We start from the raw sequence: 23,093 nt of genomic DNA, 5'->3' as shown, positions 1-23,093 counted from the left end.
TTCAGGACATTCCAGGAAACCAGCGTCAACATCACTGATGACATCATTGAACATCAGAAGCAACTGTACCCAAAACTGCAGTTAAATCATTCCACAACCAAAAACCATTAATTACCAGAGCCATCCAGGATGCCAAAAACACACAGACTGCAGCAGCCTAAAAGGTAAGATGAGGACTAAATTCCAATGCACAGGATGAAGGAGCTGACAGGATCACATTCACTGGAGCTGTACCTTGTATGATTTCATGTAACTATTGATTTTTTGTTCTTTCTATGCCCAGACATAAGGCAACGTTTTTTATAAAATTAAATACTGATATAAATAGTCTCACTGCTGCCTTGAATTCACTCAGCACAAACACAGCTGCTGTTCACAGACAATGTCCCTTTGTTATATCCACTGCCCATGCACACTTTAACATAAACATTCACCTCTTTCACAGCGTGTCTCCGGTTGCTCGGCCTCTCTGGCACACATGGTCCAGTTGCTAAAATGCAGTCCAGCAAACAATATTCTTAGTCATACATCAGCCGGAGTGGTTGTCTGTCCATGGTGTGTGGCAGTCATCCGAGGTCCAGTACACTACTGTATTTAAAGGGAGGGTATGATTACCCAATGAGCACCAGCTGTGCCAATCAGCTACCCTGGCACTGCTCTCAAAAGCCATCCCCACGTCTTTATCTCCTGCAGCTACTTGCCAACCATGCTCATGTACTATTAGAGGGATAGTTTGGGGTTTTCTGAAGTGGAGTTGTATGAGGTACTTATTCAGAGTCAATGTATTACCTGTAGTAGATGGTGACTGGCATGCCCCCAGTTTGGAGAAGCAGGCTGGAGTACCACCACAGACGGTAAGCAATGTACTGCTGTGGATGGGGTCCACAATATTAGTTATTTTAGCCTCCTAAAAAAAGTCCCTCTTAAACAATTAATATCAATTTAACTGTATGCTATATTGAAAGTATTTTCACTGCTTTACCTTTTTGTCAGACAGTGATATCCAATGGGAACTGAGGCTGCTCTCTTCAAAGCCAGACTCCATTGAAAAAAATAGTGAACACAGGAGCTGCTGGTCTACAACTGCTTTGATCAGTTAGTTATTTAGTATCATTGTGTGACGTTGGTGTTTAAAGTTGCTAGTTTGGATTCACCAAAGTCGCACAGTAACACTAACTGATTTTGCAGTTAACTGTTTGCAGACAGACATCTACTGTAAGTAATACACTGACTATGGATAAGTATTACAACCTTGCTCCAAAAAATCTTTACCTTTTTTCTCTCTCAAAAGAAAGCACAGGGCGCACTATTTACAGATCACATCTGGATACTGTAGCAGAAAAAAACTTGCAATTTATGTTAGTTAGACAAAGCTACCAATATGGCACTAATTAAAATGCAATATTTTGGACTACATTCCATTGATGTGACAGTGGACAACAATTAGCAGACTGTAATTCTCAGAAATGTCACCATCACATCTGTAATCTACATTGCAGTTTTCCTCGTGCTTTGTTTGACTGAGTGCAGTATTGTTTGGAAAAATAGTCCTGCATTTCTCCACATTATGTTTTATTTCTTTACGGAACAGCAGCCAAGTCTGGATCATGCTCCTGTATTGTTTCAGCGCAGTGTCCCTCCACTATAAATGTTGAAGAGCCTTTTCTTAGCAAAGGAGAGGAATTATTTTCGAATCCTTCATGAAATCCCTACTTAAGCTGTATCAATATTAACTGAACTTTCACAGCACACTAGCAATCACATCTGCGGGCTTCAAGCTTGAGAGGTCATCTCAGTCGTATGCTGGATGATTTCAAGTAAAACAAAAGGCTTGAAGAGATATCAGCCTTAAAACTTCTAAACACCTCTTCAGCCTCCTTGTATCCCTCCCGTCCTGATTGCAGCACAAGGTGCAGATTTAATCATCCTGATTGACCGGCTGCCAACTGGGTATTTGACTTTGTCTCCTCTGCTCCCTGTCAACAGTTTATTTTCTGCCTGGGCCGAGTGGCAGCTACTTTGCCTTCTGCCACATGCTTGTCAGCGAGCAGAGACTTGGCGTGTCAATATCTCTTAGTCCCAAGCAGATACACATCTAAAGGGCAGCACTGCGAGCTGGGAGGGTTAATCAATTTTATCTGACCTTAATTTATACAGAGTAAATAATGAACTGGCCTCCCTGTATTAAACATTAACAGAAAAATCGTTCAGTGATGGGGCGTGGCGGGGTCAGGTCAGGCAGGATAGGGATTTACTAAGGTTTTTACAAGCTTTGCAAGTGTCTTAGAGCAGTGGTTTCCAAAGTGGGCTCCAGGGAGGTCCACATGTCCCTGAAGGAGATGCAGGGGCAACATGAGCAATATGTCACGTTCATTACTCCCTCTTTCACACTGTCACTATTCCCTACACAATAAACACTCAATAGTTTCCTTTACAGTGAGATATTTAGACTTTTCTGGCATCATTTTGTGCCCTCGCTGACAAATACAGTGCATAGCTGTAATTTTCACATCTATCAAAGCCAAAGCTTTGAAGGACATTTCTGGTTGTAGTGTGGGGAATTTTGAGGGCACTGAAAGTAAATATAGTGTACTGGGAAGTAAATAGGGAGTGATTTCAGACACAGTCATCGTTTAATTTCAGTGCAGCCTTTTCTCATGTTGGACTTTGACTTGTCACAGCAGGGAAAGCACAGTCAATTTAAACTGCATCTCTTCCATTTACTCTAAGTGTTCTACTAAGCCAGGCAGCACAAGAGCGTGTGCACTTCCAGGGCCGTGGAGCAGAAACCCTGAATGGAATGCAGTTATCTTTAATCATATTAATTATAACCCGTGTTTGCAAGCCACAATGTGAGACCATCCAGTATATTATAAGTAATTTGAGGTAAGGACAGTCTTTCTGGGAGTGTCTCTCAGCGAAAACACAGTTGTACAGTACATGTTAAAATTAAAGAAATGGCTACGTTCATGGAAGGATTACTGAATGGGCCTACCAGGCACAGGGCCAAGGGCCTAAAGTGTAAAAGAGGCCCTCACCTGCAAAATGTCAACCAAAAAAAAACATACTGACCACAAAAAGATTCAGAATAACCACATAGACATACAAAAAAACTGCAAAAAGACACAAAATAACTACAATAGGGGCAAAACAAACACAAAGAGATGCAAAATGACTACAGAGACACAAAACCTCAAAGAGATGCAAAACAATGACATGAAAAGAGGCTAAACAACTCTACAGGTTGTGTGTCTTGCTTCCATGTAGGAAAGGCAGGGAGGGCTCTTGCATACAGTATCTGCGCCCAGGGGCCCACTGTCTGACAATCTGACCCTTCATTCACAGATAGCCACAAGCCACTCTTAACATAATCACAGTACAATCAGGTTAATGCTGAACATATTGACGAAGGATTTATCTGACTCTGTGGTGTCTAGATGGCAATTTAGAGATTGGCCTATGGCTGGTTATATCAGCAGGGTAAAGGATTTTTACAACAGCATGTTTAACTACACAGAAAGTTTTCAGTAACCAATGAGCTATTGTTACGGTGATGGGACCTGCAGTGTTAATAATCTGTTATGAAAATGTCTCAGGATTACTTGTAGTCATCTCTTAAGACAGGTGGTTGTGAGGATATGACAGATTTCTGCTAAGTTGTGCGAAATAAATGCTTCTGATGTACTGATAGTCTTTAATCTCCATCACGATTGAATTTTATTTAGCATCAGTTTGCAGCAAGTTTTCAGCCCATCGCCAGCTTGTGATCCGGAACCTACAAGCAGATTAGGTCACAATAATTAACTTAAGTTTGAAATAAAAAACACAGGGGAGATATGTGGGTGGATATGGTCTTGTAAACAATTGACCTATGGCTAAGCCACGCTCCCCTCCACTCACTCGGACAAACTATCAACATTCAGTGACCAGTGCTATGGCAGGTGTCACAGTACACAACATTTCGCAGGAGGCAACTGATGATTTTTGGGGACATAACGATCAGATGTCATTGACAAGTAACCAAAAGGGCCTAAACTACGCATTGGAGGGATATATTCATCATTTTATTGTTAAGAAGGTCGATGAAAAGCTTAAATTACAAGCCAAAATTTACAGGTCACAGTGTACGCTTGTGAACCGCATCTCAAAGACAACAAGTTAAAGTGCCACTGAAGTTCAGGTTTTTGGCTCAGAATATGAGAAAAGGATAACGGCCTTTTTACCATCTTTACCAAGAGTGTGTTTCCGTTGGTTTGCTGCTACAGTATTTACACTGAATCATTCAGCATAACGTTTGCCAACCTTTGTTATCTCTGCCATTACAGATAAGTTAATGAAGCTAGGCTCCAGAAGTTAACGTTAGCTTAACTAGAGCCCTTTGGACAACAGCTAACAATGATGTACCATCACCAAAGTACAAAACTAGAACAAAATAGGCTAATGAACTCCCAGCAAACAAGGTGACATGATGAACAACGCAGCTAGGAGCTAACGTTAGGCTAACTTGAGCTAACGTTAGCTAGAGATGTTAAAGATAACTTTATATTTCTTTCCAGCAAAGTGACAATATGTTGCCTCAAACACGATGTTAACTTACCTTAAAACAGATGTAGACATCATTGTTAATCTTATTCACGTTGAGTTGATGTTGTGGTCTAATGTTACCGCTCGGGGGTCTGCCCATTTTTCCGACATCCCATTGTTCCGACCATATTAAACCCATTGTTCCGAAGTCCCGTTGTTCCGAAATCATCATGATGCCCTGTGGTTAACGTCTGGTTAGGTTTAGGCACAAAAACCACTTGGTTAGGGTCAGGAAAAGATCATGGTGTGGGTTAAAATGAAAAAGAAAGTGGCAAACACATAAGCTGTGAGCCTGCTTCGCCTCAAGCCTTTTCCAGCTGACCCAGAGCCGGTCGCGACGCACCATAAAGGCAGAAATACGCCCGCCGGGAGCCGTTCAGCACCACAGAGAGCTCCCCACACAACCCAGACCCCAGAGTTAATAACAGGAGGTTATGGTGTTTCATTCTCTCCTCTCTATGACACTTGTATCTCGACCAGTAGCCTACTTTTGTTGCGTTTGCTGATGCTCTATGGTACACAAATACAGTATATCCTAGTATAATCACATTTCGGATGTCGGACCAATGGGCTGTCGGACCAATGACATGGAGCCACCGCACAACTTTATCCAAAGGAGACACTTTTCTCGGTTGAGATGTGGTTTAAAGTGTAAAAAATACACCTTGTCGCCCAGCCTCTCAGGATACCTTGTGTTGGAGTTGCATGTACCCCATGCACACTGTTTGACCATTTTTAAACTTCAAATCTCAGAAAAACCTCATAAAACCGAACAAAACTGAGTTTCTGTAATGCATTTCAATGAACATCCTGGCAGAGAATGTCCGAGTGTATGGGAATGGCTATACGCACTGTGATTGGCTCATCGCGTTTGAGGGCGGGACTTAGCCATAGGTCAATTTAAATCAGGTCATTACTCTATCTACACATGTAAGTCTTCAATTTAATTTCACTATGTGTTAGAAACAGTAAAAATCCTTTGTTTAATATTGTTGTGGTGGGAAAGCGCCAGGTGTGTCACAGTCCAATATGCTAACTGTGGCGGAACAGATGGTAAAGTGTGTGTGTGTGTGTGTGTGTGTGTGTGTATGTATGTGTGTGTTTTTGTTGGGATTGCCCATGGGCTGAAGAAAACGCACTGGCAGAACTAATAGCCACAGTCAACAAGTTTCATTTCACTGATTAGCAGAACAAGTTGGCAACATGTGATACGAAGAGTTTGGTCTTTAACTTGCAGTAAAATAAACATGTCCTAATGGACTTGATGGAGCTCAGGGCTTGTCCTCACTCCAGCTTATCTGTCTGATGTGTAGGGAAGTACAGAATGTCATTTACCATCATATCCTAACTGATCCTGTCACTCTGATAAATGTCTGAAATAATAACTGAAGTTCCACCCTTGTGTCACATGCTAAAAAATGCCCATTCTTAATTTGGAGACGCTCGTATGGTTCCTGTTGCTGTGGCCTCGGCTACAGGTATCTCATAACGCTTATAAATAAATGGATTATCCAGTGGCATGGGAACATATTCTGTAAGATTTATCATTCTAATGCCTTACAGACTGTGAAATTGTAGAGCAAGGTGAAAGAGGCTGAACTCAACAGTTGATTCAGGAGAGGTCTGTGTGTGTGCTCCTGCCAACTAAAGGCTTTTGTGTCGGAGCTGGAATGTGAGGGGATAAAGAAGCCTGACATTCAGACATTGTCCTGTGTGTGGAGGCAGCCTGGTAAATGATACAGATACTGTTAATTTTTTATTGGCAGAGTGGCTTTCTTTTGGCAGCAAGAGACAGAAAGCGTCCATCTCATGCCCAGAACAAGATTTCATTACACTGTTATTTATTTAGATTTTAATGCATGACTCATAATGATTTAATACACGGATTAATGCAAGATGTATCATGAATTTCACTTGTACAGTTAATAAATGATCAGTCACATGACTTCATGGGATTAATTCATACTTAATACATTATCAAGTAAGGAATGTTCATTCACATAGAAATAAAAAATAAAATAAAATGTCATAGAAATATGGTGGGTTGTTTTGTTTGTTTCTTTGGTCAAACTGGTCATCAGATGCAAACATCTCCATGTTGCTGCATGACCGAATGGTTTTTATGTCAAATATAAAACCTAGAAAGTGGAACATGTTTTGTTTCTCAAACTTGACAAGGATTGTGAAATTCCTATATACCTCAATATTGTCTCATTAGAAAAGTTCATATCCGAAATAATGTGATGTTGCTTGTGCAGGATCTTTTTCTGGCACATGTATGCACACATGACACCTTAAATAACCAAGCCAAGGCTAAACAGCACATTATGTGCTTATGCTTAATCTATAACTCTTTAGCTTTTGTTTACCACCACAGCCGTGGGCATGATTACAAAAACCTGACTTTCAGCAACATAGGCTACGTTCAGACTGCAGGTAATCAAATTTGTTTCTCAAATCTTTAAGACAGAGTGTCCGCTCTGTTATTTGAAAGTAATCAGATCGGATTTGTGTGTCCAGACATCACCAACACATCTGCATGAGTGACAATGTCGGTGACAGTAAATATGTAGTTAGAGCCCGATCTCACTCCGAAGTTGTCGAAATCCAGCACTCGGGCAGTGACTTGTGGCATCAGAAACCAACAAAAAGGGCTTCATTTAACATTAGCATGATACGCGGCAGGTTGCCGTAATGGTTTAATGGTCCCTGGCGGCATCAGGGGGAAATCCGGCAGGACAAACACAAAAATTAAGGTGGTTGGGAGGAGTTGTGGATGGCTCCAAGAAACAGCGACTTCCACCCGAGAGAGTGGTATTCACATCAAGTAAGATTCTAAAGCCAATCCCATTCTTTTTACCTAGACCTAACCATGTGTTTTTGTTGCCTAAACCCAACAATGTGTGTTTGTTGTTGAAGAAAAAAAAAAGTCAATTCGCAGTGTCGCAAATTTCCTGTGAAAATGGAAAGATATCTTTAAAGAAGAGAACTTGACACGGAGGTCAGAGTGAGAATGTGTTGGTCGTTAAGCTGGTGACGAGGCTTTCTAATGTGGAAGCAAGAGAAATGTATGTCCATTATTTCACCTGCCAAACAACTGTGCTGCCAAGTCGCAGTAAGGAACACTTCCAATGCATCAGACAAACTCAGGACAGATTAGGCTGGTAAACCTTGCTATGTTTCATACTGCAGTCATGGCAGGCGTCACTACACAGTGAGCTGTGTTGTTCCATCCATTAAGTACTTAGTGGTGGGAACATGTAGTCCTTGGGACCTTTGATGGAGATAGGTGGCTTACCACTTTAAGAATATGCCAGGGGGCAATTGGCAGGCAATAAATCTGATTGGAATGACATTTAAACTGCTTTCCAGAATTTCTAAAATATATCTGGATATAATTTGGATCTGCCGAAAACAGGTTTCATGTGGAGGGCAAAATCTAAAAGCTGTAATATTATTTTGCTATAGCATGCATGCTTTTTAGATTACAAAAGCCTATTCATGGTAGAGAGTGGAAAATGCTGCCTACTTAGAAGATGAGAGGGTAAAATAAGAGCGGAAGAAACTCAAATAGGAAAGAGAGGAATGGGTGGAAACCATCAGAAAAACAAAGGAACATATGCGGTGGCAGAATTTCAGATTGGGTGGTTGGAAAGGTTTGACTTATGCAGCCTTGGTCCTCGGTTATAATTTCGCATTTTGACTCCCCTGAGATGGCCATTGCTCTCTGTGGAATTGGATTTCTGTGTACAGAGCTTCAAAGTACGTACCTATAAGTCGACTTGTTTGTGACACTGGAAGTGTATAAGCTCAAAAATAAGGAATTTCCACACAGTGGGCAGAGTGTAGTATTCATATATTGAACTGTGGTTTCCACTGATAAGCTAACAGATTGTGGTCCTGGACCCTTTCCTTTGCAGACAAAAGATTTTCTTTTTCCTTTTTTTACTTGGCTGCTTTAGATTCGTGGCAGGATCGCAGCATTCAGTGATATCACTCTGAAGGCAACTTCTCTGCTCTGCTGAACAGCCCTACCTTCACAGCTACAGCTGCAATAACTGTGTTCGGTTCCATCACTGAACAATGGTACAAAATGCTGTTGGTAGAGGTACAAATACAGGTATTCAACGCTAACTGTTCCTGCACAACCTCTCAGTTGCCACAAATTTAATCACTGCTGGCTGCAGCATCCATGTTATCAGAGATAACTCTTCATGAAATACAGTTATAGTAAAGCTACACAAGTACTTGCAGGATTTCACTTATGGTGGGACGGCTGATGAACAGTTTGACCGTTTTATCTTCAAAGGGAGCAAACCAAAAAGTCTCCTTGGTATTTTTCGGTGTCAAAAGTTCCCCTATCTTAAGTCTCTGAAAATTGGAAGTGCCTGGCTTCAGTGAGGACCAATCCAAATCTATTCTGGGTGCACGCCAGAGCACATGTAGCATAACTATGTAAAGGGAGGACGGCTGCTTTTGGGAAGTAGAGCAGAGCCAGCTCGGGGGCGAAATCAAGTTTTTAATTGAACAATTTATCATAGCTGCAATGCTTTGTCTAGCTCTATAATCCTGGATAAATACAATTAAAACATTTAAGATAAGTTTAAAGAACTTTTTTTCAATGCATGTCTAGCCTGAGTAAAGGCCCCAACACTCCTCTGTTGGCCTGCTGCCACAGGCCAGCCTTATGGAAGGCCAGCCGGATGGCAGCACCAGATAAGCCCTCGATTTGTGCTCCCCGAGCCACGAGCCTTGGCTGGTGTTACAAGCTTGAACTCAAGTTCTGAATTTACTTGGAAGTGATAGCAGAGAGCCAGGCTGCACAAAGACATCTGTAATGTAGATGAAAGAGGCCAAGCGTCCAGATCCCTGACAGGGTTTGCCGACGAGGCAGAGTGCCAAACAGGTCACAGACTGGTGACAACAATGGTGTTCGTCCGCTCTTTTGGATCCATCTCCCTTCGCTCCGTCTTCCTGAGGAACATTTTCTCTTCCTGTCTCATCAGGGATGTGCCACCAGGATGTCAGAGTGATAAATAGGTCTGGTTACATGCCAGAAGAAGCCGTCTGCCCGTGTTACTTGTAAGCAGACCACATCAGATCCGTCTCTGCAGCCAAAGAGGCTTGTAGCTGCTTGTACAGCAGACAGTGTGTTTCTATTTATTCAGGGAAGATATATTTGTTTTCATATGCAGTATGTGGCACAGATACTAGCCTTTCATTAAAACATGAAATATTGTCCAGTTGGTGTCTGAATATGATGCATGATGTGTGTTTGGTGCATTTTTTATTGATCAATAGCATACTTCTTGTTTATGAGAAGCAGCAAAATACAAACTGATTTATATGAACTGATTGAACCCAAGTACAGTATGTGTAATATGTTTTTTTTAATATAATATTTATCAGTGTTTCAGTGCATATTTTAGCATTTAATTTATGTCAAGCTCAAAGACATTACACTTTGGCTCAAAACATCATTAAGGCGAGCATGAACAGATTACCAAACAGGCCAACTGAGCACAGATCCAGGGGTCCAAAGTGTCAGAGGGCCCCTTGGCCTTCACTTGTAAAATGTTAAATTAAGACATACTGACCAGGGAGAGACATAAAAAGACCACAAAGAGATGCAAAGGGACTGCAAGGAGACATGAAATAACTGCAAAAATAGGCATTAAAAACTGCAAAGAGACAAGAGACAACTACGAAAAGAGACAAAACCACCAATAGGAGACACAAAACAACTACAAAGAGACACAAACCACCACAAGGAGACAAAAACAGCGACAAAGAGACATAAACCCCCTCAAAGAGACACAAACCACCACAAAGAGACACAAACCACCACAGGGAGACACAAACCACCACAGAGAGACACAAACCAACTACAAAGAGACACAAACCACCACAGGGAGACACAAACCACCACAGAGAGACACAAACCAACTACAAAGAGACACAAAATGACTTCAAAGAGACACAAACCACCACAAGGAGACAAAAACAGCGACAAAGAGACACAAACCCCCTCAAAGAGACACAAACCACCACAAAGAGACACAAACCCCCTCAAAGAGACACAAACCAACTACAAAGAGACACAAACCAACTACAAAGAGACACAAACCAACTACAAAGAGACACAAACCACCACAGGGAGACACAAACCAACTACAAAGAGACACAAACCACCACAGGGAGACACAAACCAACTACAAAGAGACACAAACCACTACAAGGAGACAGAGTAACTACAAAGAGACAAAAAAAACCCACAAAATATGCACAATGATTAAGGGACCCAAAGCCACCTCAAAGTTTGTGTGTCTTGGTCATGTGTGTCTGCTTATGTAGGAGAGGTGGTGGGTCCCATTGCATATCTTTGCCCACAGGCCCATGTCCCATGGTCTCATAATGTGCCCATGTATGTGAGGGATGCCAGACACTGCATTATATTATAGATTTAATCCTACATTATTCTGTAGATTAACACTGCCTGCTGTACACTTGCTAGATAATTCAAATAACACCATTCAGGATTGCACTATTTTTATTAGTTCCATATTTTTTATAGTTATATCAAAAGAAACTATGGCTAAGATTGAATTTTTGTCTGAAAATTTATTGACATATAAATAACATCCTAATACATTGTTTTATTGGCAGATTGCACTATTTCTGAACTCAATATATTATTGAATGCAAACTTGACTATATTTAGACCTAATAAATATATCCCCAAAATGACTAAAATAAAATATGAAGAATGCAAATAAAATAAATAAATAAATGAATAGGCTGTTGGAGCAACTTCAGGCCTGCATTTCATCTTTCAGTCTTGCCAGTCTACTTTATATTGCAGTAATTAGCTGTGTGTACTATCTTTGATGTATGCTTATGCAAAACTGGTGAGGCCTTTCCCCTTGCCAATCAGATAATCATTTACATTAATTAAAGCTTCATCAATTACTAAAACATTGACAGATGTGTGATTATGAGTTGACCAGATACCTCATATCAGTCAGCTCCACTGCCAGTGCTGCAATGCTCTCCATTCACTCACACTAAAAAGGAAGAACAGTTTCCTCCAGTCTGAAACTGCTAAGACAAAGAGAAGACCAAAGTCATTTACATCAGTGGAAGAAGATAAAAAAGACAGATGGAAGGAAGAGAGAAATGAGCAGGGAGTGTTTTGCTGTAGGAGTCTGCAGGGAGTTTCTCTAAGGGTACTCTGCGTGAAGCTCTAATTTGAACCTCTCGCTGTTTGTTCTGAAACAGGATGGGTGGGGCTGACAACGGGTAATCAACCCATGATAGCAGGAGGACAAGATGAAGACAATGCACGAAAAGAGGGAGGAAAAGATAAAGGACAGTAATCAAAGCCCACGCTGACCAGACCTGTGGCAAAGACGAGTTGGTGCTAATGGTATTTACAGTGTGCTCTGCGAACTCTGAGAGAGCCGTGTGTGTGGGCTTGTGTATGTGTGTGTGTTTGTGTGTCTGTGTCTGTGTATATGAAAACTGAAAACATTTACCCCACTATTTTTCATGACCAGTCATCTGATGCTTTCCACACTAAGAAAAAGCTAATTTTCCCCTCCCAATATTCAGTGTGAAAAGCATCTCTACAATACACTGAAGGTTCACTGAACACTTCCTGTTTCATGTCATCTAACAACAGTCAACACAACAGCTGTGCATGTGGCTGGCAAGCTCGTAGCAAAGTTTTGGCCATTCCGTATCCTCCGCCCACCATGCACAGTTGATCACTCACAGCTCCACTATACAGGTAAAACACAGTCAGGTTGAATCACAGCATCACACTTCATGTTAAATATAAACCAGTGTGTTTGTGTTGTCAATAAACACATCTGGTCGGGTGCTCATCAGCCTTCAGTCACTCTCAGTCACTTGTCTTTCGAAAAATGGCTGTAGAGTTGACTTATCACTAAATTCTGAACCCACCAGGTTATTATTGTGTTATGGGCCAAAATGCTCACAAGCACTCAAGTGGCAAGTCAGTGCACTGGAGTGCACATGGTCCTTACTGCTCTGTGTGTTCATGCAACATGCAGCTGCTGGCTGAAGAGAAAATAACATTTCATCTTTCTTTTCTTTTCTTTTGAGGTTCTACCCGGGGCCGCTGCTGGCTATTTCGCTATCTGGCTATATATATGCCCTAAGCATAATCGCTTTGTAAATCATATTGCCTTTAATTGTTTAATGGCGCATATTGTAGTTTTGCTTCATCTGATACTTATACCCTTTTTCCCAATGTCACTCTTGGCTGCACCGAGTGAAGCCATGCTGTGTCGATTTGTGTTTCCATTATCTGTTAGCCATGCCGACCCACGCCAGAGATGGACCTTCTCTAGTGTAGGTCCAAAAGCAGGGCCGCCCACCCCTTTAAGCAGGTAGCAGTGAAGTCCCGCCAACCGCAACCAACCCCTGACGACCCCTGTTCTCCCCTCAAGCAAACGTGTTGTGAGACACTACTCACCTCTGTCTGCAGGAGACCAGAGAGAAAGCAGTTCCTCTCCTGCGTCCTGTTTTTACTTAAGATATCTGCTTTATTTTACTGTTTCATGCTTGCTTTCAGCTGTATTAGATGTGGAAAGTTGCTGCTCGAAAACGAAACATTTCCTTATTTTGCCGCTTCACAATAAAAGTTCATACATGACAAAATAATGGAGGACTTTTATTGTGAAGAATCTATAGGAAATGAAATGTGTAATTACTGAATTAGCAGAACTTTATTAGCTGTGTCTTAAATAAAGGCAAGGCTAATAATACAGCAGGGAGGAAGGTGAAAGCAGAAACAGCCACAGTGAGATGTTGATGAAGAGCTACAGACAACAGGCTCTTACTGCACCTCTGCAAACAGCTCACCTCCAACTTCTGTTACCTGCCCTGCTGTGGAAACACATGCAGCAAAAGGAACAGGGGACGTTAGACTTGGATCAGCTTGCATCATCAGTTTAAGACACACCTTTAAGATGGTAGCCCTGTTGTGATGGAAATGCAAATCCCTGCTGTGCTGGGCTGACGACCCAAACCAAGCCAAGACAGCCCATGACTGTCGAAAAGGAGTATTAAATAGCCCAGGCCTATTTCATCATAACATGATTGATGAGCATTAGCTGTTTTGGTGCCCCCTCCAGCACTTGATGCCCCACACTTCACCCAGATTTCAACCTGGGACAGCTGCATAAATCATTGGGTGTTCATTAGTAAATCTACAGAATAAAAGGAAGATCCATTTGGTACAAAATGTATGTAGGTCTCCCTTTCCCAAGTGTTTCCTGTTGGCCTTTGAGATGTTCACTATGTCACATTGGGTGATGATGGAATCAGAAATCCTTGCCGTGACTTTGCCAAAAGTCTTGACACATGTTGCACCTCGATTGACCGTGGCTTGCAGTCTTTCACAACTTGGGTGACAAGCCTAGGTGATTGAGAAGGAGGTGTTATGGATCAACTTCACTCTTCCATCTGACAGCACCAGTGACGTAATTCTTTCTGGCTTTGCCATATTTACAGCTCTGCAAAGAAAAGCACTCTATATTCCTATGGGCCAACATTCTGAATTTGTTGTTTTCCACGATTACATACAGGAGAGTAAAGAAGCAACTGTTGCACCCAATGCTCATTTTGAGCCTGACGCCCCACATCTGTTGGGTCTGGCCATTATCCGCCTGATACTGTGTGGTCTTATGCCTCATTTCCACTGCATGATTCAGCTCAACTGGATTTAACTGACTTTTGGTACTGGGTCTCTTTTCTCTAGTTTGTTTTCCACCACAGATAATACCCCCTAAGTGTGGGTGGGATTCTCAGTTGATCACCATTGCGACAGCAAGTGAAACTGCCATGACCTCACTTTCAACGCAACACTCACTGAATCCTTTCATTGGCAACCAAACAAAGAAATGTCAGTTTTGCGGGCTGCAATTTTAAAAAATCTGGGTCAAGTGACTAAAAACCTTCCGGCCTCTCTTAGCAGTGGCTTTTTAAAAAATGGTTGGTTTGCACAAGATGTGACGATTCTCTCTGACCAGTAAGTGGTTTTGCTGTGTTTTAACTCCACCATCTGGTATCAGTTTAGCTCGCTTGGAACCTTGACTGCAGTGATACCAAAATAATACCAGGTACTATCCATAACTTTTTATAATGGAATACCAAAAGGAAGAGCAAGCCAAACAGAACCATGCAATTGAAATGCAGTATGAGACGTGGATCGAAAACCTAAACCTGTGCGACTGATTCAGACATTAATGGTTCCCAAGGGATTTGATAACTTTTCTTTTCTGTAGTGCCTCCATCAGGTCAAAATTCCTATTTGTCCAGTATTTTGGTTGATGGTTTATGGCCTCCGCTTTAGTTTGTGTTTAATTGTAATTAGCGAATGTTAGCATACGAACACATACCAAGATGGTAATGTTTGCTCAAAGCACCACTGTGCCAATGTGCAGGCTCACAGGGCGTCTGGCATGGCTGTAGACTCTTAGCCTTGTTTTAATACATTGTTTTCTCATCATTCATCCCTCCTCAACAAGAGTTTGAAGTGTGAATAACACAATTTATTATTTTTTGAAAAGGGACCAAGGCTATATCCATTTTTGGTTGTCCCAACAGCAGTGTTGTCATGACATAAACCACTTGAATGCCAAGCATATTGTGTGCTTGACTTGCCATGTTAAAAATACGACCTCACATTTTCCACTTAAAGGCTGCATTTATCCTCTTTTCAAAGGAAAGCAGTGGGATTTATGAGGATAATTTTCCTGCTGACTTGGAGACATTTCATACATTTTTAAACCCTTGTTTACAGCAACATGAAAAACCTCAAGAATCTGTTTCTGTGTGGAATACAGAGTTAACCTTTGAGCCCATTTGCTTATTTGACCTGAGCAAGAAGACGGCGGAGAGGAAGACGAAAGAAGGTGATTGTAGCAGAGCAGTAACACCACCCCCACCTCCCCAAAGTCCTCTCAACCCCTCAAGGCTGCCCGTAACAGACCCAGATGGTCTGTTTCTGCTTAATAGCCCCCCATACTTTTCCATCAGGAGGGAGTGACAGCGACATACAAGGCCAGGTTAACCCAGGTTAACCACAGAGTATCTCCACTGAGATTAACTGTTATGACCCTGGACAATTCCAAACACCTCCCAATTAAGGAACCCACTATAGCGATCTACTTTTCCCCCCACAAGAAATCTTTTTCCCCCCAAAGGTCCAAAAGCACATCAGGTCCCTGGGAGGTAACTAGATGGTATAGTGAGAAGGAGGGGTGCTATTTTTTTTTCTAACCAACAGCAGCCTCTGTGCTTAAGGGATTGATTATGGCTCCCATCAGACTAGTGTTTGCACACTCTCTGATCCCCTAATAGAAGCGAAGGTTGCTGCAAAAAGAGCAGAGCATTTAGCTCTGACGCTTGTGTGAGAAGGGAAGGGGATAAAGGCTTTAGTGGTGAAGATGAATAACCCCTTCTGCACTTTCAGAAGCGCCAATTGAGCGCCAACTTAAGAGTTTAAATTAAGAGATTCTTGGTGCATCAAATGAGCTCCTAAATAAGCAAAGTGCTTTTGGTTTTGTGTCATTTGGGTCCATAAATTAAAGGGAAAGTGTTTGGTCTTTTTTCTCCAATGAAAGAATTCGACTAAATTTCAATCTCCTTTTTTATTCTTCACCCTTTTTTCTTAAACCACAAAGCTCAGACATGTCACCTTTGGAGGCATTAAAAAAAAAAATGCTTCTTTTTTCTTTTCTTTTTTTCCACACAGATGCGTAGTTGTCATCTGGCCCACTAATTAGCTGTCATGACTTCCCACTCCTGGAAAATCCATTCATTTCTCACTGCATGGATATTGCCAGCTTATACATCTTAAAGCACTTGCTTTGCACCGCTAAATGCCATCTCACCTGCAGAGAAGTGTAAGGCCTGCTGGGGAGGTTGTCTCCCTTAAACACTTTTTAACATTTAACATGTTTGTATTCTCTGCCATTCGAAGCACAAATACATGTCCTGTGGAACAACATGGTCAGACATTCAACACTCACGATGTTTAGCATTTCGCTGCACCATCACACTGTCACAAATATCAACATATCGGTACATTAAAAATTCAATTAGTAGCCTATGCTATTATTTGTTTAAATCACTGAACTCAACAGTCTTATATAAGGGATGGGCATCAATATGGGCAGGCCTTTAATTCCTTTTACACAAACTGTTGCTCAGGAAAGATGGGAAATACAACTGTTTTACTGTTTGAAACAGTATCAATATTACTTGTATGAAAATTAGGCTTTGAATAATAAATCAATTATGTGTTATGTTATGACACTTGTTTCCTGGCACCCAAGGATAACAGCACCCGGCATACTGATGCAACACCACTTTATCCTGTTAAAACAATATTCACAACTTGGATTAATTTTTGTGAAAATCACTTTTGATTCTTTTGATTGGTGGACACTAAAGAAATAAAAATAACTTACTGGGTAATCAAGGAATGGACACATATTCTGACTTTATGACAGCTTCGGAAGAAGGGAGTCACCAATTGTTTTTTCATCATGCAGATAAAATCTGAATGAATTACGCTCTTCTCTGGTGCTCAAGGCTTCATTAAAATGAAATCAACCAAGCTAAGGATGTGTAGCATCTCCATATTGACAAAAGTATAAACATTTATATTTGTGTGTGCAATTTAAACAGCTAACTAATGTTAGCTGTTTTGGGTCGTCAACAATCTGGTTTTATACATCCAAAGAACCTCTATAAGAATGAACTGCTAGGTAACCAGAGACAGGCCTTTATTTGTCAAAATGTGTAGCTGCTCCCAGCTAGTAAAAGAGACTGGGTGTTTAATTGGGACTACCCTTTTAATTGAAGTTTTATGGTATAATGCCACCGACCCAGATGCGTTGTGTGTGCTGCTTTATCCCAGCATTCATTATTTTAGAAGACAAGAAAACCTGTATAGACACAAGGTGCCACCAAAGACTGTATATAATAATGGACAACACATGTCTACTTCCTCCCACTGTATAAAAATCAAGCCAAAATATCTTGGATACAGACGCTGCCATCTTGCACTGGTGATGACATTTGGAGTCAGAGTCTGCACAGTAGTGATCAGGAAACAAAGCAACAGTATCAAACTCCTCCCCATACACCCAATCGCAAGTAGCACCATTGATCACAAGCACACCAATTAACACACACAGCTGTCAATCATGATGTCACACCCCCTTTTTAAAGCCTCAAATAACTAATTACAAATTAGATTAGATCCAGATTAGGAAATCATGTGTTTTGCCCTTGTCCTGGATCAGCTCATCCATCTTACTTTTGTGTGTTTTTTGTTTCAAGCACCACTGAATTGGATCGTTCTCATCCAGATAAAAACTTTTTAAGATCATCAAATCCTGAAAACCAGTGCTTTAAATGGGACCACACATCACAGTGTAGGCAGTCTGCCAACAAACACTCAGCAGTTTCTACTTATCACCGTAGGTGCTTCCAAAGAGACCGAAACTAAGATCTTCAAGATTGTAACTGTAACTATTGACAGCTGTTGGTGGTGGTAGTTGGGGAGGGTATGTTTTCCTGTACTGGCTCAATAGGTGGGTTAATGTCTACCTTATCTACTTTCTCAAAGTAACTGTTACACAAATCAAATGCAAAGAATAAATAAGTGTATATATATTTGACCAATTTTAAAGTGTTGGTACTGCTCCTGAAATCCACCCAGAATCCTGCCGTCTTATTTGGGATCAAAGATATCCCTATTCTACTAAAATGTTTTGGACAACACATACACATAGGTGTGAGCCAGATCAAAACCAAGACTGGATTACATGACCTAGTCCAACTTCAGCACTAAACCAACTTCCTTTTCTTTTTCTTTTGAACAACCCATTTCTGAGATCTGATCCAATCCCACAGCCAAAATCCGATCAGATTACTTCTGAACAACTGGGCCCAGCAGTTGGATTGTCTAATCCACCTGACTTGACTGATTCTGGGAGCACAGCAGAAGCATTACGTCATCATCATAGCTGTGAAAATTTGTAACCAATCCAAAAAGTGAAGGAACAAAATGATTAATATTCACTGTTTGCGTGTTCAGGAAGTGTGTGGGAGCCTTCTTTGAATCTTTAGCTGGTGTAAGCTGTAGCAATACTAGACCTTTGTTGAAAGTAGAAACTGCCACCACACATTGAAGCTATTTCACATTCGAAAATAACTACTACTAGTCCATACCCATTGAGTGCACAGTTGCCCACGTACAGTTTCACATGGTGTGTGTTTGGGATACAGGTCATAGGAAATTGCAGATTAAATAGTCAACTGAACCCATTAAGAAGAGCAATGTATTCAGACAGGGTTTTTGAAAAATGTGGGACAGACAGAATGACACACTGACAGTTTCGTGATTATGTACAGCATACCATGAGTTAGTCATACCAAAAATTAGAAAAAAAAAAACAACAACAAAAAAGCCATTTTAGCCATTTTTTCTGTTGTTACAGCGCCACCCAGTTGCCAATTAGAGTTAAATTTCTCCAGTCACCTTGAGGCGTCCTGTTCTACATATCTACCAAGTTTAGTAAAAATTGATATGGCGGTTAGGCCTAGATAAGAAAGTAGCTCTCTAGCGCCCCCATTTTGTTTGATGGGGTCAATAATGGAGGGGTCCCCTCAGATTATGTGTGGTCATATGCCTACAAAGTTGTGTGGTGATCGGTGAAACCCTTGAGATGTTATACACCTTTATGTGATGAGCCACGCCCTCCGCAATATTCATTGCCTTATAGAAGCTCAAGTTTTGGTAAGTTTTCCAACTTTTGCCAAGAGGGAACTTTAGATATTGGTCCCTAGATTATGTTCACTGAGTTTCATGCAGATCGGTCAAACTTCCTAGGAAGAGATCGATTTGAAGTGTTTTTCAAAAAATTCAAAATGCCAGAAAATCTATATAACCAGAAGTTATGGGTTCTTGAGGCAAATGTGTTCCTCATGAGGAGAGGCATCTCTGTGCAAAGTTTCATGTCTCTACGACATACGGGTCATGAGATATGCCCATTCAAAGTTTGCAATTTCAGTCGGTTGCTATAGCGCCCCCCTTTGGCCAATTGATGTAATATTGCTTCATTCGCATCCTCCCATGACCCTCTACCACTGTGCCAAATTTCACATGGATTGACCAAGTCAGTGAGGAGAAAAACATGGAACAGACACACACAGACAGAGTTTTCGTCATTATATAGTAAAATATATTAATATACACACTGAAAAAAAGTGGTTGTACAAGACTCCAGGCCGCAGTGTAGTTCACAAACACAGTATGTCATTAATATCACAGAATGACTTAATAAAGTTTCAGTTTCACTTCTCCAGTCTGAATGTGATTTCTAAATGTCAGCGTCATTAAAGTAATTGCAAAGACGTGGCTCCTTCAAGCAGTAACACTTTTCTCAGGCTCCTAGTTGGTTGGCCCCACCTGCAGTGGGAGGTTGACATAATGGAGCAGAGAGTCACGACCAGCATCTGACCAATCTGACCCCTGCTGCCCAGTGCCAGATCTGTCTGCAGGACAGGCCATCTGGTGGTCCCACTATCTCTCTATTTCTCTCTGCTCCATAAAGTCAAACCAGGCCGCCTGCTTTGATTCCTGAATCAGGTGTAATTTAAAAGAGTGGTTGAAGTTTGCAGGTGCGGGTGCAGAATCTTGTGGTGGAGCGACGGACTGCGACATGCAGGGCAATCATTTCTGAGGCAAGAGAAAATGAAATATAGTGATGTGATGTAGGGTTAGGGTTAGGTTGCGCCACCCAAGGATGTAATTTCCACAGTGGACGGAGGGGACACGTCCTCTTCCCTCCTCAAAATCCTTTTTTTTTTGGTCAACCAAGTATTTCCTCACTAAAATCTTTCTTATTCCAAGGCCCCCACAATCCAGATAAGATAAGAGAGCAGATAAAATATTGCAGGCTCATCTGGTTGCTTTAGGTAATACAATAGACTTATAGCAATTGGGCTTTACTAACAGCAGCAAGTGCTTTTCACACTTTAATTGCCCCAACTTTTGCCTCTCAGGCTATATAAAGGTCACTGCGTATTCACTCTTCAGTGCATATATATTCATTTCCAGATTGCAGTGTTCTTTAAAATATCAGCGTTAAATGGATCTGCAAACTGTTCTCTGCTAACAGCTTTCTGTCATGTCTGCACATTGCATTGGAAACATGGTAACAGCAAGTTTAGACAGTTGAAACCACTAAAGAAAAGACTGTGTGAGAATAAAGAAAACGTCAGCAATGATCACTGGTATGAAAAGTAATGCAGGGTTGTTGGCGTGAAACGCAAAAAGCTTCACACACCAGCAGCCGCTCTTACTGCAGCTGCATGTTGACGTAATTAGTTACAGACAGGGTTGGTCATCCAGCTCCAAAGCAGATGGGTAAACATCTAAATTAAAACAAATTGGCTCTATACTTGTACATTCAAAACTTCCATTGCTGAGTCCACTTTAGCATTACAGGAGTTTCTCACTTGGAACAATTGCATTTATTTATGTCTGTGGATGCAATGCAGCAGTGTTTGAAAATGGCTGTAGTTAGAATTTACTCCGCCTGGATAATTCGAGGGGGAAAACGGCACTGTGGCCAAAATGCAACACCAGCCCTGCAGCAGCGCTTACACAATGCCTGTCCACATCACTTCACTGTTAAAAAAATTATAATTTACAGTAACTACAGCTTTTTGAAATATGTGAGCGTCTACATGTCAAAAACTAGAATGGTTTTCACAACCAAAATACCAAACCAACTCAACTGCTTAGTCATTTGTTCTAGTTGACGGCTGGGGCTGCACAATGGCTCTTCATTCATCCCCTGTCAGCCCTGGCCATTGTAATTGAAAATAGCTTTAATTACGTTCAGTGCAGGGGTGGTGATGGTTGTTGTGAGTAGAGTCGAGGGGGCGTTCAGCATAACATGAGGGTCTCCAGGCTGAAGAAAAGTAAGCCAAACAAGCACAGCAAATTACTGTCATTCTCCTCTAAGTGTGTGTGTGTTTGTGTGTGTGTGCGTGCGTGTGTGTGTTTGTGCGCCTCTCTGCCTGTGCCACTGTCATTCACTGTGCGAGCACTAAAGATGCAATGTGTGTTTCTGTGTGTGTCTTCTGGGAGTGTTGTTTTGGGGAACTTGTGTGCCGTTACTCTGTGTGCTCTCATAAATCTGGGATTATTCTGCACAGATGACTGAACGTGTCCGTCTACTTGCGTATGATTCAGGCAAACTAGCCGCTCTCTCGATGCCTTCACCACGGTCCAGATGATGACTGTGGCTCATTAAAGCTCTCGCCATAACTACCACCGCCCCAACACACACGCGCACACACACAAGACAAACACATGCTCACACACATTTTGGAGAAAAATTGAGGTTGCTGTGTCAGTGGCCAGGCGGTGAGGCGCCTTGTTGTACCAGGGGAGTAATTGAGATGGCCGGTGAAAAGGGGAGCGAGGCTTAGACAACCATCCGCACAAGTTCCTGGCTGCCGTCCAATTATACCCAGCAGCCTCCACCACCTCCTGAACTCCAATTACGGCCGGCAAAGCTCGGCTGGTCAGAGAACCTGTCACCCCTCCCTGCATACCCTCCTCCCTCCCTCCCCCTCCCTCCTAACCACAACTGCCAGCAAGAAATAGCAAAGTCAAAGCAATGTGTGATGTCCTCTGGTGCCTCGATGTGTCTGTGTCTGTGTCTGTGTGTGTGTGTGTCAGTATATGTGTGTGTGTGTGTGTGTTTACGAGGGAGAGAAAGAGAGGGATGATGTTTTGAACACAGCTAAAAAAGAGCTGCGCCGGATGAATCTTGGCCACTCATTTATTCAGAAATACCAAGTTGTTGTAGCTGCAGTTGCACAGAATGAATGAGAGTGGAAGCTGCTCACTTCAGAACGTTTTACCCAGCGATGCTCAGATTTTAAGCCACATGGTGACACAGACTCAAAAGATAGACACCAAGGGAACCACTGACATGTAGAGCCATGAGATTGTTACAGACAGAATTGACTCTACTTGAGTGTTTCCATTTTCTGCCGCTGTATAATACACTTAGCTGCATTTCAAAGAGAAATACTGTACCTCATACCAGCCCAGTGGCCTGAGCAAAATGTTGGCTTAGTAGATTTCTGCAAACCACAGATATGTAACATTTGTATGTTTCTCATCAAGAGGGGGAGGGGATGGTGGATCAGCAGACAGCAAAAAACCCCAGTTTGAGACCAACAACAAAAGCGAGTGTTTTTGAACGACATATCTAGACATTTCCAGCTGCGTTTGTTGTGACAAAACTGGGTATTTTTTAATGATAAAACCTGGTGTTTTTATACACACTCATAGGCGGCATGGTGGACAGTGGTTAGCATTGTTGCCTCACAGCAAGAGGGTTACTGGTTCAAACCTGGGGTGGGGGAGTCCCTCTGTACAG

This window comes from Epinephelus lanceolatus, chromosome 8 (genome assembly GCF_041903045.1).
Source record: "Epinephelus lanceolatus isolate andai-2023 chromosome 8, ASM4190304v1, whole genome shotgun sequence".
NCBI classification, from domain to species: domain Eukaryota; kingdom Metazoa; phylum Chordata; class Actinopteri; order Perciformes; family Serranidae; genus Epinephelus; species Epinephelus lanceolatus.
The sequence above is the reverse complement of the archived record's forward strand: the minus strand, read 5'-3'. Positions refer to the sequence as shown.